At 34.9% G+C, this 18,110-nt stretch overlaps 1 protein-coding gene across 1 annotated transcript in view; it reads right to left on the minus strand.

The window, feature by feature from the left end:
* The window catches only part of LOC114296855 (retrovirus-related Pol polyprotein from transposon RE1), an 88,686-nt gene that overhangs the window by 42,560 nt on the left and 28,016 nt on the right, over nt 1-18,110 (minus strand). The gene's annotated exons all lie outside the window — the stretch shown is intronic.

An 18,110-nucleotide genomic window follows, 5' to 3' on the forward strand; every position in this document is an offset into this window, starting at 1 on the left:
TCAGCAATGGGTCGCTATTGGGTTGCAGATGGAGATGAATTTGAATACCCATTAAATCCAAATTTGCGTTACTCACGTGCCACCGTCAATACCATGAGAGCTGAGTGGGAATTTCGCAAAACTTGAGCAAACGTTCTCGTTGAGCTATGTCGTGAAGTTAATCTTAAATTTCCTCGCTGGTTAGCCATGCGTATGCCAACTGACACTCCATAGTTGTTGCAAAGGGCATTGCATCGTATCCGCAACGAGGTTAATCGCATGACCCAACGTTTGCAAGGTCCGGACTAATGAAGACCGCAAATGAGCGTGCCGAAGATGGGTTAATGGATGATGCACACCAGTACTTCGCCTGGAGCATGGATGTTATGTATGAATCTGATATTGAGATGTCAGATGATGATGATAATGAATGAAATTGTTTGGATGAATGACCAAACCATTTCTGTAATGTATGCAATTTGTAATGCTTATCCACGACTTATCAATGAAGGGAGATATTTCAATTGTTTTCGAATAGTTCTTGTAATTCTACCTTTACTTTCTGTTCGTTATTGTTATTTTGAAGAACGCTACTTGAACTAGACTTTCATGATTTCATGCATTATCGATGTGGAATATAATAATGATACTTAATGAACTACAGGTTCATATAACAAATAGTTGAAATACACATTTAAGCCAGATGAACAACAAATATATATGTCTACATTTTGTTTGGTTATCATTGGTTTGTACATGAAAAAAAGACAGTGAATGCAATCATTCAGAAAAGTGAAAGAAAAGGGAAAACAAAATTATGTGTTTGTTTAGATATTTATTTTGTTTCCTTTTTATTCATATTTCTCCCCACAACTATCCATTATGCAATGTTTACATTTTTTTCCTAGATTTTTTTTGTATAAAATTTGTACTAACCTGTAGCAACACAAGTGGTTCTCCAATCTCTCTCGTTAATAAAATCCTATCAATTCTTATCCTTTTTTTTTTTCTGTTTTGCTTTTCATTTTTATGGAAATCATCAAAACAAGTAAGAATAAAAAATTGTAAAATTATATTTTTGGAATAAATAAGTATGACACATTTACATCATCTGTACAAGTTTGATTTACAAAAACTATAAATAAAATAAACTATACACACCATATCACACCCGCTAATGCCCTAACCTGCCCCCAGTCCCACAACCTCGACCGTGGACCTCCTTCCTCGGTCTCCTGCGGTAGACTCTTTGAATATCTGGCTCCCCCAATCGTAAATGCGTGTCTTGTGGAGCCTGTGAGTGTGACCCCCCCCTCTACTGCATGTGCTGCCCTTGATCCTGTCTGTGGCCGAAGATCGGATACTGCTGTGAGCTGTAAAACTCCATTATCTGGTGCAACTGTATCACGATTTGCAGCTGAACCTCGACCTCTGCCTCTACCCGCACCCCAACCTCGGCTGCAACGTCCGCCACGACCAAAATCTCGGCCTCTCCCGCACGCTCTAGGGGGGCTCAATATGGGCCTCATCGTCAACGTGGGAGATGTCAGTGAGAACTGCATCATGTTTACTCATGGTCGCGGTCGAACCGTCTGGTGGTGGTAACTGGGTGGGTGCGGTAACAACGTCATGTATGTATCGGGGCGGTGTCCAATCAAGGTCAGGCACATAAGGTATGCCAGATATGTATGGGGTAGTATGTGATGGGGTGACTAATGTCGAAGGAGCTGATGTGGCAGGCACTAAAGTGGAAGGCGCTGATGTGTCTGGAGCAGCTGCTGAACTGTGTACACCGTAATGGCCATAATGCAGATGATCTCCCCGATGGGCAACCTGGAATGCCTGGTACAATAACTCTCGGATCTCTGCAACGGCCTGCAAGGCATGCTGTCCATCACGTCTGAAATGGGCGTCCTCAGCCAAGTGATACGACCTCCCAGCTCCAGCCACCTGAACAAACATTCAAACGTATTATTAGGCTACAGTTGACTGAAAGTAAATCAAGTATAATTTTAATAATTATCTGACACATAATATGATACTCACCAATGCCTTAAGATAAGGCCCAACTCCCTGATATCCAGACTCAGACACGTGGCTCGGATTCCTGACTAGTAGGTGTGTATGTCGCCGATACCACAACATATAAGGGTCGAAAGAGGGGATCACCTCATCGCTGTAGTCAGCCTGTACAATACTGTCCCGATGGACATCCCACAACCATATATATGGCATATAAAATAGATGCCAGTCAATGCCAGCTCGGCCACGCCTATCAGTGACGTGCAACTGCCACTTAGTGTCGAACCGATCCGGCACGGACTGGACCCGACCAAACTGTCGGAGGACACGATGGGGGAGATGCCACTCATCCACGTCAAAACAAATAAGTGGCACTCTCGCCATCTATATCTCCTGACCCAGTCGGCAGTAGTCGGGGAGCGTACCGAGGACCCCAGCGTAAGGCTGCCAGATACACTACAATGACGACAAATAAATTAAATTTTGCTCGTGAACTCAAAACATATACAATGAAGAAGACAACTAAAATGCAATCAAAAAATTTCATACCTCGCCTTCGATCATCCGATCCAGCTGGTCTCTATAAACTACCACTACGTGGGTCGAGATGACCTCGTGGCCCATGTCAACCCTCCACTGGCTACCTCACGGTCCGGGGGGCAACTGCATGTCCCCCTCACCCATAGGAAGCTCACCAGGACCAACCAGTTGCCACCTAGACAGGGCAATGCGAATCAATCTCTCCCATGCTCCAATCTGCAATAGTTTGAACACAATTACAATACTGATATATGGCATACAATATGAATTGACATGTAATAAAATTCTTACTAACCTGTAGCAACACAAGTGGTCCTCTAATCTCCCTCGTACCCGCCTGAGCTGCTCGACATAGCATCTTATACAAGCATGCCAGAGCCGCGCTACCCCAGCTGTACTGCCCAATCTCGTCAATGTCTCTCAGCAGTGGCAAGTATATCAGCTTGAGCAGGTTCTGTGACTTATCAGGGAGAAGTACCCCCTTAATAAGCCACAGAATATATGCTCGGGTATGCTGCTGTACCAACTCATCTGGAGCATGATCTGAAAGATGAGCAAACTGCTCGGCTAGCCACCTGACCCTCAGTCTACCTACCTGTAAATCTGCTGGTGTAGGTGCTACTCCCAATAGCTCAGCACATAGGGCTATCCACTGCTCTGTCGTGAAAGATGGGTCAACTCCAGTAACTGCTTAGCCATCAATCTAAGACCATATAGGATGGATACGTCCTGTAATGTGACGGTGGCCTCCCCGATCAGGAAATGGAATGTATGAGTCTCTGTGTGCCACCTCTCGACGAGAGCAGTGATGAGTGAGTGGTCCAGTCGAATGTGCCCGATACGATACACACCATAGAATCCCGCGCGTAATACATACTGCAAGACTCTATGGTCCAACGGATGCTCCCACAATCCAGAATCTGCCCGACGGCATGTCAACACGGTGCGTGCCTCATCCTGTACAACAGAATGACCAGTTTAAATAATAGCATTATCACGAAATATACAACAAAATGCAATGTATTTTAATTGTAAGCGTAAAGTCCAACAAACGTTATTGCATACCGGACACTCCCATATACTGTCAGCCTGATGTGCCTGTCTGAACAGTGGAACCTCCTCAGGTACATGTGCCATGAAGCCTGTACAACTGAAATATTAGATCATCCATATCAAAATCTCATTTAATCATAACATAATAACAGGAAAACTGTAATTATTGATTTTGTACTTAACGATTTAAAATACAATGAAGTAAATCTTATGTGTTCGAGAAAAGACAAATTTATGTGCCACTTACATGGAAGCAATTCGAAATTAATGATTACATTTATGCCATATTTGACAAAACTTAAATATTGATTTTGTAATGCTAAAAGTTTGAATAAATTATAAATTTTGTAAATTACATATAAAATTTGTAATTGTGAACAATGACTGCAGCATTCCAATTTTTAAAATTTTAATTTATAATAGGTTAATTTTTTTAAAATTTGTAAATTTTTTAAATTATAAAATGTGAACAATGATTGCAGCATTCGATATTAAATTTATTCAAAAATATGAAATTTTGAAATGGTAGAAGAATTACGTGATTAAGTATAGAATCTTGTAATACACATTTTGAATGAAGTACACAGTGAAAAACTAGTACACATTTTCAATAAATTATACAAGTTTGAATAAATTATACACATTTTCAATTTTGTATTACACATTTTGAATCAAGTACACATTTTGTAATACACATTTTAAATGTACGACCCCGTTTACAAATAAATAATTTCAAAATGATATATTACAATATGTAAGTATTACATAGTCATCATCGACCAAGTCGCGCCGGACATGTTCGCCTGTCATGACCTGTCTGCTGGCACTGACTGCAACGAGCTGTGAAACGCCTGTCTGATATATCCATCTCATTCGGAATACGAGCCATAGATGTACGACCCCGTTTTACTTCTCACAGACGAAGTACATTAGGCATTAAGGTCCACTGCGGATCATCCCAATAATCTTGATGCAGTATTGGATTGAATTTAGTTTCCCAAACCCTCATGTATACAGGAAGCCTATATACTGGATCAACGTACTCGAATGGATTGTCACCGCATTCAGACATTACAGTGAACATATGGGAACATGGATAGTGTCTTATCTCATATTTCCCACAACTGCACGTGGGTTGATTCATCCGCACAATCTGTCTATTGCGACCTCGTCCACAGCGAAAAGATGTTTGCACCTCAAATACGCGGCGGGGCCTATAAGACAATATTGATACAAACTAATCAAATTCATGTTTTTAGGTGTAATTAACTTAACAACATAATAATAACAATTTTTTCACATTACAAACTAACCTGTCATACGATATCAACTGGAAAGTATTTTCCCTTGTGATACCCTCCTCGATAGTTTTTTGCATCTCTCTAGGGTATTGGAACTCATTCTGTACATCTGTTTCAGCTTGGGCTCCCATCTCGTCAAAATATTTGATGAGCCGTTGAAATGTAAATTCATCCATAGCTGAGATAGGTAAGTTCCTTGCACCTTTCAAGACGCTGTTGAAGCACTCTGCATCATTACTGGTCAATACCCCCCAATGATATCCACCGTCATATGCAAGGGCCCAGTCCTCAGGATTCATCTTGTGGACCTAATTTATGGCTTCTTGGTTAATAGCTTGTATCTGTTCTAAGTAACCATTACACTTTCGTCGTTGATCAGCACTTCCTGCTTTCCATAGAAGTTATTTGAGCTCCTTATTTTTGAACTTTGTGTTAAAGTTACTGCAAACATGTCGAAGGCAGTGCCGATGATATCCAACACATTGGAGCGAGGGATTCAGCCAATGCCTCCTCACAGCAGCTAAAATACTCTCAGCTCGATCAGATATCAAAGTCACTCCCTGTTGGTCCAGGACAATATGTTCCTTGATATTTTGAATGAAGAACGACCAAGACTCCAAACTCTCCCTATCGACAACAGCGAATGCAAGTGGTAATATTTTGCCATTGGCAGTGACAATCATTGCTACAAGCAACACGCCAGTGTATTTACCGTATAAGAATGTACCATTTATAGTTATAACAGGCCTATCTAAAGTCATCGATGACTGGTTTGAAAGACCAGAAAACAAAGTGAAAGACGGGCATAATGGTTGTATGCCCGGTATATCTATGCTTCCATTTGACGATGGTGCCAGGATTAGATGTCTGTAATGCATGCATGAATTTAGGCAACTGCCTATATGATTCATCCCAATCACCGAATACCATTTTAATTGCCTTTGTCCTTGCATGCCATGCCTTCTTGTATGATATACTATAGTTCATGGTCTTTTTGATATTTTCGATGACATTCTTAATTGGTATATCAGGTTCATTCTACATACGACAATCAAATATGAGTTGGATTATCTGGGTGTGAACACTATAAACAAACAAATATGTATATATATGTAAACATTTATTTTTTATACTAACCGCAACTTGTCCCAAAATATGATAAGCAATGTACCTGGAGTTAATATTAGTGTGGTCCCTGTTCATTCATGGGTATAAATAATGGTGAGGACCCCTGTACTACTTTATTTCAAAAAGACCATGTTTCCTACTAAGAGATGCACGCAACCACCAACTGCAGTCGTGCTTGCAAGCAGACACCCAAATGTCTCGCTTGGAGGTTACGACCTTATACTCTCGATTATTTGTTGCATGGTACAATTTCATAGCATGTACAAGTTGTTTCTTATCAACAAAAACCATGCCTCTGTCCAAGTCTGGATTTTCAGCGCTCCAGATCCGGTTACGGGGAACGACATCACGGGTACTAATGCCAAAATCACCACCCATGTGAATGTTGTCATAGAAAGGGATTTCAACTCTAGGTGGAATGGGGGCATTTTCAGGGTCAACGGGAGCCTCGGCGTCATCTTTATCATCATCATCATCATCTGATCCGCCCAATAAATTTTCTTCATCACATATTTCATTGTCATCATCGTTTAGGGCGACATTAGGACCGTACATGTCACTGTCAGCAAACTGCACATTGTTCACTATTTCTGCCATATTACCAGCAACTTTTACCGAAGTGGTATGATGGCTGCATGTGGGCACATCTTGTGTGTTATTGTCAAATTCATAATTATATCCACCACGTGAACTTGATTATACACCATGGCCCTCAAATGACTGTTGTGTGTAGCCTAGTGGATAACATTGATCTGATTCATACATAGGAGAATGAAACGTTGTTGTGTCAATCCCATGCATCAGCAATGTAGTAAACGGACGAGAATCCATTTGTGTCATGTTCGGGATATTGTGTACAACCTCTTTATCAATGTAGACTTCCAAACAGTTTGGTGCTTGAAACCTTGCACCGATACTTAATACGGTGTTCAACGCCTCATCGTCATTGATTGGTAATATCTTGTATTTGCTGTGTGCTTGCCACTGGCGATAAGGATATCTACATTTGAAGGTCAATCAGACACTTTCCCCGTAACTTGCCACCTTTGACATAAACATCTCCTCCAAATTGCTAAGCGTGGTGCTAATTTGGACCGCATATATCCCTTTCGGTTCAGCATCATATGAGACGCCTTCATCGGGATCCCGAATTATGTTTCCCCCCCAGTAGAAAATAATTGGAACAGTCTCCATATACTTGCTTCAATTAAGACAAAAAACATTAAAATAGCAACAATATACTTATATCTGCTTGTACTTGTAAAAGAATTATATGAATTTTAACTCATTCAATTACAATTACTTGTGACGCAAAAACTTTATTTAAGTAATCAGCAATTGTAATCCAACAATCATTATTGATTTTTTAATTAAAATATGAGTTAAAATAATGATAATGCTTTAGATTTTTTTAGCTTTTTAAGAAACAAATCTTACAACACATGCAAAATTAACATCATGCTCTTCTGTTATGCTTTTTACATTATTTATTAGGATTAAGATCATGCTCTTATACACATTAAATGTAATTCAGCTAAGTTTTAGGTCTGAAAATCTTTTATTAATTTTGGATTAATTTTGTATAAATTATATAAAAATGATTATGAATTATAAAGTAACAACATTTGTAATCATTAAATAAATGTAATTGATGTAAGTTGATTTAGGTAATTGATAAATTATAAATCAAAGTAATTTACATAAACTTATGAGTGTAAGTTGTTAATCTTGTTACTTTGAGTGTAGGTAAACTTATGAGTGTAGGAAAATCCAACAATCTTGTGAGGTAGGTAAACTTATGAGTGTAGGTAAACCTAACTTTACATCAAAGTAACAACCTACATCAAAGTAACAATATTTCTAATTTACCTAAATTTCTAATCATTACATAAATTATGAGTGTAGGTTGTGACTTTATATAAATTATGAAGTATTGGTAAACTTGATTTATACATAAAGAAATTTGATTTATACATATTCGTGACCACGCTTGTAAGTAAAATATGTAAAAACATGTTTTCAAAACACATTTTGAACAAAAAATCAAAAGCAGCACTCACTCTTCTTTGTCACACACACACACACACTCACTCTCTCTCTGTCTCTCTCTGACAGACACACCCACAACACACACTCACATCAAACATATAATTTTTAATATATATAAATTTTATCTTATAAAATTTAGAACAAATAATTTTTTTTAATTTAATTTTTCTTTTGGAATAATTTATTTTTCCAATTAATTTTATTTTTTTTCCAATGAATTTTTTTTTCAAAGGTGGGGGAATAACTGTCATAAACATAAACCTCAGGGGGTGTCAGTGTAATTTACCTAAATAAAAAAAAATTACATTTTAAGAATTAAAGTAAAAAATAATCATTTTATATAGTTGATTATTATTTGTTATTATCAATTATTATATATATATATATATATATATTTAATATTGGTCTGAATTTTACAAAATAAAATTTATATATATTACAAATTATATATGTTTGATGTGAGTGTGAGTGTTGTGGGTGTGTGTGTCAGAGAGAGAGATAGAGAGAGTGAGTGTGAGTGTCTGTGAGAAACAAGAATGAGTGCTGGTTTTGAATTTTTTGTTGAATTTTTACATTTTGCTTAAAAGTGGTTATTATCCACGAGTCAATAGTAAAACCGTGGTTTGCAACCACATTTTCTGAAGATGAAAAGAATTACTTAACAAAAGCATGGTTATGTATAAATCAAATTTCCTTAATCAGATTTACTTTAAAAAAATAATTACTTAAAAATTTATGTATAAATAAAATTTCCTTAAAAGCGTGATTTGTAACCACGTTTTGTTAATTAAAAGCGTGGATTGTACCACACTTTTAAGATTTTACAAATTGTCCGCTGGAGGGCCACAAAAACGGTGAAAGCGTGGTTTGTATCCGCATTTTAGCTTAGTTTAGGAATTCTGTCCAAACTAAGCCTACTTTGGGAAATAAATTACTATTTTGCCTTAATTTGGAAAAAGCCCCTAATTTGGGCAATGATTTAATCGTACGCATGTAAATGGTAAAAATTTAAAAAACACTTATTTTGAGGATATTTTGATAAATCTTGATCTATTTTTTTAGTATTTCGATAAACTAGACAGATATATCAATAATTTTGAATGTGAAGACATTATGAAGATTCTTCTTTTATTTTTCTGTTCATATAATTTTATAGTATAATTTGTATCAAGTATTGTATTTATTCAGTGCGATTGGACAAAATTGGACAAGTCATACAAAAATCTTAAATCATAGTGTAACTTTTTCTATGAAATTATTATTTTTTTCATTGAGTTGAAATAACTCGACTAATTTTGTATGACTTGTTCTTAATTTTTATTTCAAACATTGTTCACGTAATTTTTTAAAATTGGTGGTCCAATTAGTGAGATTTAAGGACAATTAAAGAGAAGTTACTTTTATTTGCTCAAGCTTCTGCCATTAGGGACCTTAATGACAAAGTGATTTGGTAGGTTATTTCCTATGAGATTATTCCCTTAGGGAAATAACCTCATACAAAATAACATAGGAAATAACGTAAGAAATAACCTAAATAAAAAATTAATGAGCTCTCATAATTTTAAACAATATAAATAGCATAACAAAAAAATTATCGACCTGAACCGAGTCAAACTTGAGTTTCATTAATATTAATGAGCTTTCATTATGTGTTAAAAATTAGGTATGCTCCTTTCAGGTCTCAAGTTGAACTCTCAGTATGTGTCATGTTTATAGGTATTAATTGAGATTTGTCGGATCCACGTGGAAGGGACGTTTGGTGTGGATTGTAAGATTAGTCCATAAATACGTAAACTGATTCAGACATCCGACTATCATAAAAAGTTAAAACTTAATTGAATAAACATAATGCAGGCGCATAGAGAATAAGTCAATTGGATAATTCAAGTGGGTAAAAATTATCGAGAATGAGTCATTTTATAAATAAATATTTTAATTTTTTCAAACATAATTTTTAAACAAATTTTTTTATTTATATCAAATGTTTTGATAATAGCATTTTCCAGGACGACTTCAAAGGCCTCTTTTGGCAAAGAGGTAAAAAGTCATTTTTTGACTTCTAATTTTTTGTGGATGACCTCTAATGTTTATATCGAATTTTTTGTGGATCAAATTTTTTGACCTCTAATGTTTATATCAATTTTTTTGTAAAAAGTCATTTATTTATATCAAATTTTTTGACTTCTAATGTTTTGGTAATTTTTTGGCAAAGAGGTAAAAAGGCATTTTCAATATTTTTTTTTTACATGTTTTTGTACTAGTTATAGTGGCCTAATGATGAAGCTGAAGAGATAAGTGAACGAATAACAAGATTTAACCATATCGACAGGACTAAGAAGCAATCAGAAATTAAATTTTCAATTCAAAAAATATAGACAGGATTCACAATTCAAAATTCAAAAACCTAATTTGTAAAAAAATAGATAGGATTCACAGTTCACAATGCAATAAATATATACAGGATTCACAATTGAAAACCCAAATTCCTGAAACCATAACCCTAATTTCTGATTTCACAATTGAAAACCCTATAAAATATATTTGTAATTCACAATCAGAAGAACGTCATCGACGACCATCTTGGGTTTCACTCAGACTATTCGCGGCGAAGGACACCGCCACCCTCTCACAACTGAAAATTTTCTCCCCTTTCCCTTAAATTTTCTCCTCATTTTCTTTTGGCTGAACTTGCTTTTCTTTTATGCCAAACATCCCTTTATACTTTCCATAATAGAGAAAGAAAAAATGATATAATGATCAGTTGGATCTATGGACTCGGGATAATTAGTACTAGACTAACCATGACAACTTTAAACATAGTTCCTTGTAATTCAATTTTGTATGACACTGACATGTATTATATGATTCTATTTTTATTTTTTTTAATATATCGTAAATATTGTTAGGCTGTGCTTAATTTATTGGAATGAAAATAAAAGGGAATGGCATGATTATTCCTTAAATATGTTTTGATTAAAAAGAAAAATTTGTGGAAAGTGAAAGTGAAAGAAAAAAAAAATAATAATTTGGAAATTTTGAAAGAAAGGGATAGAAAATTTTGAAATTTTAATTATAGATAATTTTTATATAGACAAAATTAGATTTTCTTGTGTTTTGCCATGTTTTTTTCCAAGAAATTATAAAGTTAGTTACGATAATAATATACAAGAAAATTATTATTATTATAGATAATTATTTGTTCCTAAAAATTATTTGTTCCTAAAAAAAATCATATAACATTATTAAAAAAATTTAACTTATCATAAATTTCTTAAACCTTAACTTTTGAAACCATAACCCTCATTTCTGATTTCACAATTTAAAACCCTAACCCTAATTGAAAAATGATTTCACATTCATTAATTCAAAACCCTAATTCAAAATCAAAACCCTCATTTCTGATTTCACATTCAATAGAAAACCATAACCCTCATTTTCTCAATTCAAACATAATATTTAAATTTTTCTAAACAGATTCAACATTCAACAGATTTCACATTCAACAGATGTCACATTGAACAGAAATCTGATTTCGCATTCAATAGAAATCTGATTTCACATTCAACAGATTTCACAATTATAAACAGATTTCACATTTCTAAATAGATTTCACAAATTTTTAAACAGATTTCACAATTCAAAACCCTAATTTCTCAAACTGCAATCGTAATTTCTAATTTCACAATTATAAACCCTAACCCTAATTTATTATTTCTGATTTCATAACATTTTCACATTCATGAACCCTATTCTACCAACATTATACCCACATTCATGAACCCTATTCTACCAACATTATACCCACATTCACATTTTCACAAACACAAAAAACACATTAAAGTAGATCAACAGAGAGAGACAGAAGCCATACCAACGAGAGAGAGCACAGAGAGCGACAGTACTGAAGCAGAGGGAGCTCGAGCACAGTGACAGAGAGAGAGTAGTAAGAGCGAGAGAGAGAGAGAGCAGGGAGTGAGAGAGAGAGAAGGCAGCGAGAGTGAAAGGTGTTGTAACAAGCGTGATTGCAAAAGACGGGGCTGGGGAGATTTTATATAAGTTTTAAAAGCGTGGTTACAAACCATCCTTTCACTTAAAGAAAAAAAAATCGTATAAAAAGGGTGGTTCACAAACACGCTTTCAGAAGAAAAAAATTTAAGCTAAAAGTGTGGTTTGTAACCACGATTTCAGAAGAAATTTTTTTTGGTTAAAAGCGTGGTTCACAATCGCGCTTTCAGAAGAAAAAAAAATGTAAGTTAAAGCGTGGTTCAGAACAACGATTTCAAAAGAAATTTTTTTTAATTAAAAGCGCCTTTTGTAACCGCGCTTTCTTAATTAAAATCGCGTTTTGTAACCACGCTTTTAAGACTTCCCAATTTTCACGGGGGACAGGCACACAGACGTGAAAACGTGGTTGTGAACCATGTTTTAGCCTATTTTGGGAAATCTTTCAAAACTAGGCTTAGTTTGGGAATTGAACTGATAATTTGGCTTATTTAGGGAAATGGCCCCATGTTCTCTCTCTCTACATTTGATTTTCAAAATTTGAATTTTGAGAGAGAAGGAGGTTTGATCTGCTTCGATGTTTTCAAAGTCCTCACCGAAACAGTGGACCCAATAAATAAGGTTATATGCTCTGGTTAGTGTATATATTAGTGTACCAACTAGTTTTGTGATATAATTTTAGAAATTTTGAATATTTGTAATTTGTATAATAAATAGGGTCATTAATCATATCATAACACTAATTGATACATTAGTAGGTATACTAATTGGTGCATGTAGCACCAACGCATCTAATTAGTTTTTGGCACAAATTTAATGAAATATAAATTTAATAACAATTATATCCTAAATGAAATTGACCATAATAGACATCCGGCAACACTCATTATATAATATGAAATTTTTTTCTATACACATCTTTTAAGAACAAAAAAATCTCAATATACACCTTTTAATTTAAAAAAATTACACCTTAATTTTTCTATTGTTGTTACTTTACTTGAACAAACAATCCAGTTGAAACCATGCTCCCTTTTGTTCAGTGATGAAGAACACGGGGAGGAAGTCTTGAACAAACAATTCAGTCGAAAACTTTGCTCCATTTTGTTCAATGATGAAGAACACGGTAAGAAATACAAATTTTGATTTGGAACCCCATATAACTGACTGGCATTTCAGTGGGGCTGGTGGCCCAATAATCCAATCACAAAAAAGAAAAAAACTAGAGAAAACTCTTATTAAGCATATCTTCTTTCATAAAATCTTTATACTCAATATTTTATTTTATTTTGAAGTCATTTGTCGAAATAATACAATTTATTCGGTACTTATGCTCCGAATTCAATCTATTTTTTCAAAAATCCAATGCTAAAAGCCTCAAATTGTCACTCACAAAACCGAAATTGAAGGTTTTATGCCAATGGAGTGCATATAAATCTGAAAATGATAAATGTAATAACAAAATAATAAATGTAAAATATTTTTTACCTTCAACACTATTTTGGAGGATTTACAATGATCTTCAATGGAGATTCGATGGAGGTCTTATATGCAAATTTTCAATGGAGAAAAATTCACTTCAGACCAAAATCTTTTTCAATGGCGTGAATGGGTCAATGCAGAAGTAGGGTCAATCAAAAGTGTGTAAAAAGAGAGTTAGTGGTGTGTGTACAATGGTTATAAGTGAAAGGTGTAATTGTAACTTTAAGTGTGTGGATTGAGAAAATTAATTGATAATCATATTAATAAGTATGTGCATTGAGAAAGATGTGTCTTGAGCTAATTATGTGTGTGAAAATAGAATTTCCCCTTCAAGAAGGGTTGAATTTAGAAATTACATCTCTTTCCTAAGATTTATAGTTACATTACAAAAACACCCTCCTCTAGTTGAAAGTTAAGTCAATTAACAAATTTTGCTTATGTCAATTTTTGCATCTTTGAAAATATCACATTTGCCCTTACCGATGCTTGGTTTTATTTCAAGCATCAATTCGTGATTTTTGAATGCATGTTGCCCACTTGGCTTTGATAAAATTGTCTTAAAATGCAGATGCATGACATTGCTTTTTTTGCACTTGTTTTGATGGAGATAGCGCCCTATTTCCTTTGAATTTAGGGGTTGTTGATGGGGGAAAATGACGATAACTAGATGCAGGGTAGAGCCAAAGAAGGCCTAGATGGTCACGTGCCTTCTTCAGTCTTTTTTTTTGGTCATCTAAAATGTATTCTCTTTTTTCTTAACATGTTCTTTGACAAAGGATTTATTGTAATGTATACAACAAGTAGTTTTTGATACTTTAGGAACACTATTTATGTAGTCGTGTCTTGGAAATCTTCCAAGCAAACATGTATATCGAGATCAACGATGAAATCTGAGTTTATTGCTTTGAATAAAGCAACTGAAAAAGTTGAATGGCTTCGTCAATGTCATGACCCAACCCCAGGGGCTTAGAGTTGGAATCGTGACTTACTAACTTATTCTTATTCGTAGCAAATTAAGATGCGCAAGTGGAAATAAAAATAATTAAACAGAAATTTTACTTCATTTTACTATTCAAGAAAGATGAAATACATTTCTAGGGCTTTCATTATTTTATTATTCAGTGACCAGCCCCAAATAGAAACAAAAGGGAGCGAAAAAAAAAAGAAGATAAAATATTGATTCAACATCAGTCCATGTGCAGGTTCCATTTTGTGGGGTTATGGGTTTCCTTTACATCTCGTCACATGGAAGGGTAAAAGCTATAAGCACACAGCAGAGTGCTAAATATTATGCCAAGAGTATAGGGAATACAAAATAATCATGGATAATTAGGTAGGCTAAAATATTTGCATAATTTAATTTAAAATGACAGTTTATTTAAAGTGGCAGAATACAGAAATCATGTAAATAAATAATTATAACCACCGTATAAAACAGAACAAAACAGAGGTCACAGAAGTGACAGTCAGAACAGAGGTCAATGGATCCATGACAAATAGAGGACCACAAAGTGGTCAAACAGAAGTCAATGGTTATTTAAGTTCCCCAAGGTGTGGGACTCCCGTGGTGGTACTTACAAAACGTAATTGTTTATAAGGTTATAGTCAAATATATACTAAATTTAAACAAACATATCCATGGGTTTCCTTTTTAAGTAAATAGAGTTTAGAAAGTAACCCACGTAACTGAAATATTTATAAACATAACTTCTATTTATATAACTTAATAAATATAACTTATATAAAATAAGCTATGGTAACTCAAAACATTCGTAAAACATATAATGGTAAAGTAAGGCATAATATAACTCACCTTAATTATAACCCTTAGCCTTACTTTACTATCAGAACTTTCCTACTATCAATTCCTTATTCTCACTTACGTACCTCTCTCTTTCTCGGTTTCCACTCTTTCTTTTTGTTCTTTCGTTTCCTCCTCTCTTAGCTCATCACCTTTGCCCCTATTTATACAGTGAGCCAAGCGTCATTGGAGTGCCACGTACTTCCCTTCTCTCTGGAGGCATAATGAGGCTAGGAGGTGGAGTTCTTAATTGCAGATTTAAGATAAGATTTGAATCTGTTAGAGATAAATATAAATCTTCATACTTGGGCCTTTTTCTTTTTTTTTTCTTCTTTTGGGCCGAAGTTTGCAAACTTTGTTAGGCAACCAGCTTATAGATTTTTTTTCATTTTCATTTCCTTTTCTTTTTATTCATTTATTTATTTATTTATTTTGGTGTTAAGTTATTATTTGTTTACTATCTTTAGTTTGACTCAATTAATATTACAATTCCATAAATGTGTTAATTTGCTCCCAAATAATAATTCCCAATTAATCCTATAATCCAATGCCAAATTAGATTTATATATTTATTTATTTAATACCCTATCATCACAAGCAACCATAATTATATATATAATTCTAAATATTTATGTGATACTTAATTAAACGTTCGGGGTGTCACAGTCAATTCGTTGAAAATATTCCATGTTAGCCAAAATCTGTGCTTACTATATATATTCATTGTGATAGCCAATTAATGATTGGTCAGGCACAAAGTAATATGTATAATGGAAAGTCTAGACATATTCTTCATAAACATAATTCCATACGACTACTACTTTCTAATGGAGTTGTCTCTTTTGACTGTGTAAAGTTTGACGACAACATTGCAGATCTGCTAACCAAAAGGGTTAACTGAAGAGTTAGTAGAAACGTCATCAAGAGGAATGTGGTTAGCCTTTAGTAAATGTTACCGGAATAAAAAATCTATCCTAGTTGATTGGAGATCCGAAGATCTAGGTTCAAATGGACAACCTAATTGCGTGTAACGGGTGAGTCATTGAAAAGGTAAATCCTCTTACCCATTCCTTTATACAGTGATATCTTGTGGGGATGAAAGGCTAAACTAATGCTTTTAATGACCTAAATGATGTGAATAATCAATTGTGGTATAATGAGATACCTTATATAGGTCGCCTATGTGAGTACGAAGTGGAGTCGCTTCTTTAAGAATTGACAAGGCCGAATTCTTTAAAAACACTTACTGAACCAGACTAGTGTTTTAGGGTCATGCCGGACACACTAATAAGAACAAGAACAATGATTGGACTAACTCTTATGTAAGATCTATTGTCTCAGTTTACACAAACAGTAAAACAATTCGAAACATCACGATCACTGATCAGTTAGTAAATCCGATAAGCTTTCACTGTAAAAAGTTCAAGGCCAACAACTACCTTTTCTGATGCAGGGTTAGTCTGTGCTCTCTCTCTCTCTCTCCAAGTCTTTGCAGTTAAACATTGTTTGTTTTTCTTTATTCAGTCAATTTTTATTTATGTGAGGGATTGTTGGAAAAAAATAATTTTATGGTGACTTTAATGTGAAATTAATAGGTCCTAACCACCGGTTGAGATGAGATCAAGTGGGTTTGGATTCTTTGTAACAAGATCTTTACACCACAAAAAGAATGACCAAAAATCATTGAGAATATAATGAGAAATTGTCTCATAAAGTTGGATTTTTGAATGAGATATTAGGAATGGTGTATAACCACTTATCTCACATTGATTGTAGAGAAAAACATTGATGGGTATTTAAATTCCAAATTTGTAATAAGGGCATAAGCCCTTTGGGGCATTCAAATTTTCCAATGGAAAGGAGTTATGAATGCTCCAAGAATGGGCTTGGGCCAAAATTATGGTCTAAGTTGGTTATGTAAAAATTGTCACGTGCATGCGAGCCACCCGCTCGCTCGAATAGGACCGAATCGAGCCGGGTTTGGGTCTATGTTTCGTGATCCGTGGGTTGTGGATCATGGATCTTGGGATTGAATGATTTAAATTATTTTAAAATATGAATGATTTAAATTATCAAAATAGAACAGGCCTAATGAGCTGGACTAAACTGAAACTAGAAATTTTAAGAATTAAAATAAATGAAGTGATAGTTTAGGACTAAATTTAAAAGAATAAAAAATAAAAATAAAAATAAAAATTAGAGAAAACGTCAACAGCATCGGCGCCGCCCCTAATAATTTCCCCTTGTTTTGAGAGTCGATTAACTTTTGAGTGAGAAAATTGCCGGAAAATGATGGAATCAGATAATGAGACGAGCGAAACGCGAGCGGATCCTCTAGAGTGCATTCTCTGGAGTGATCTCCTAAAGTAGTTGATCGAACGGCTCAGAATAAAACTCACCAAAACGACGTCGTTTTGGTGAGTATTTTGAAAAAAAAAAAAAAAAAAAAATCAGATTTTTTGAAGGTTTTTTTACAGATTAACAATGGCTTCCATTGTTCATCATCATCACAACCCAACAACCTAAATCAGATTAACTCTCTCTCTCAAATCCATTCTCTCCATCACCCTCCTCATTCTCTCTCTCTCCTCCCCCACTCTCTCTCTCCATAAACGACTTCACCAAATCCGACAGATCCATCGCCGTCTCCGGTGGTGAGTACTTGCTTCCGCTACTCTCGCAGAGCCTAGCGCCACTTCATCAAACGCCTCCGCCACCCTCTTGAACCTCGCTGCCATTGTTGATCTGCAAAA

The sequence above is a fragment of the Camellia sinensis genome, chromosome 13 (genome assembly GCF_055761805.1).
Source record: "Camellia sinensis isolate YWXY chromosome 13, ASM5576180v1, whole genome shotgun sequence".
NCBI lineage: Eukaryota > Viridiplantae > Streptophyta > Magnoliopsida > Ericales > Theaceae > Camellia > Camellia sinensis.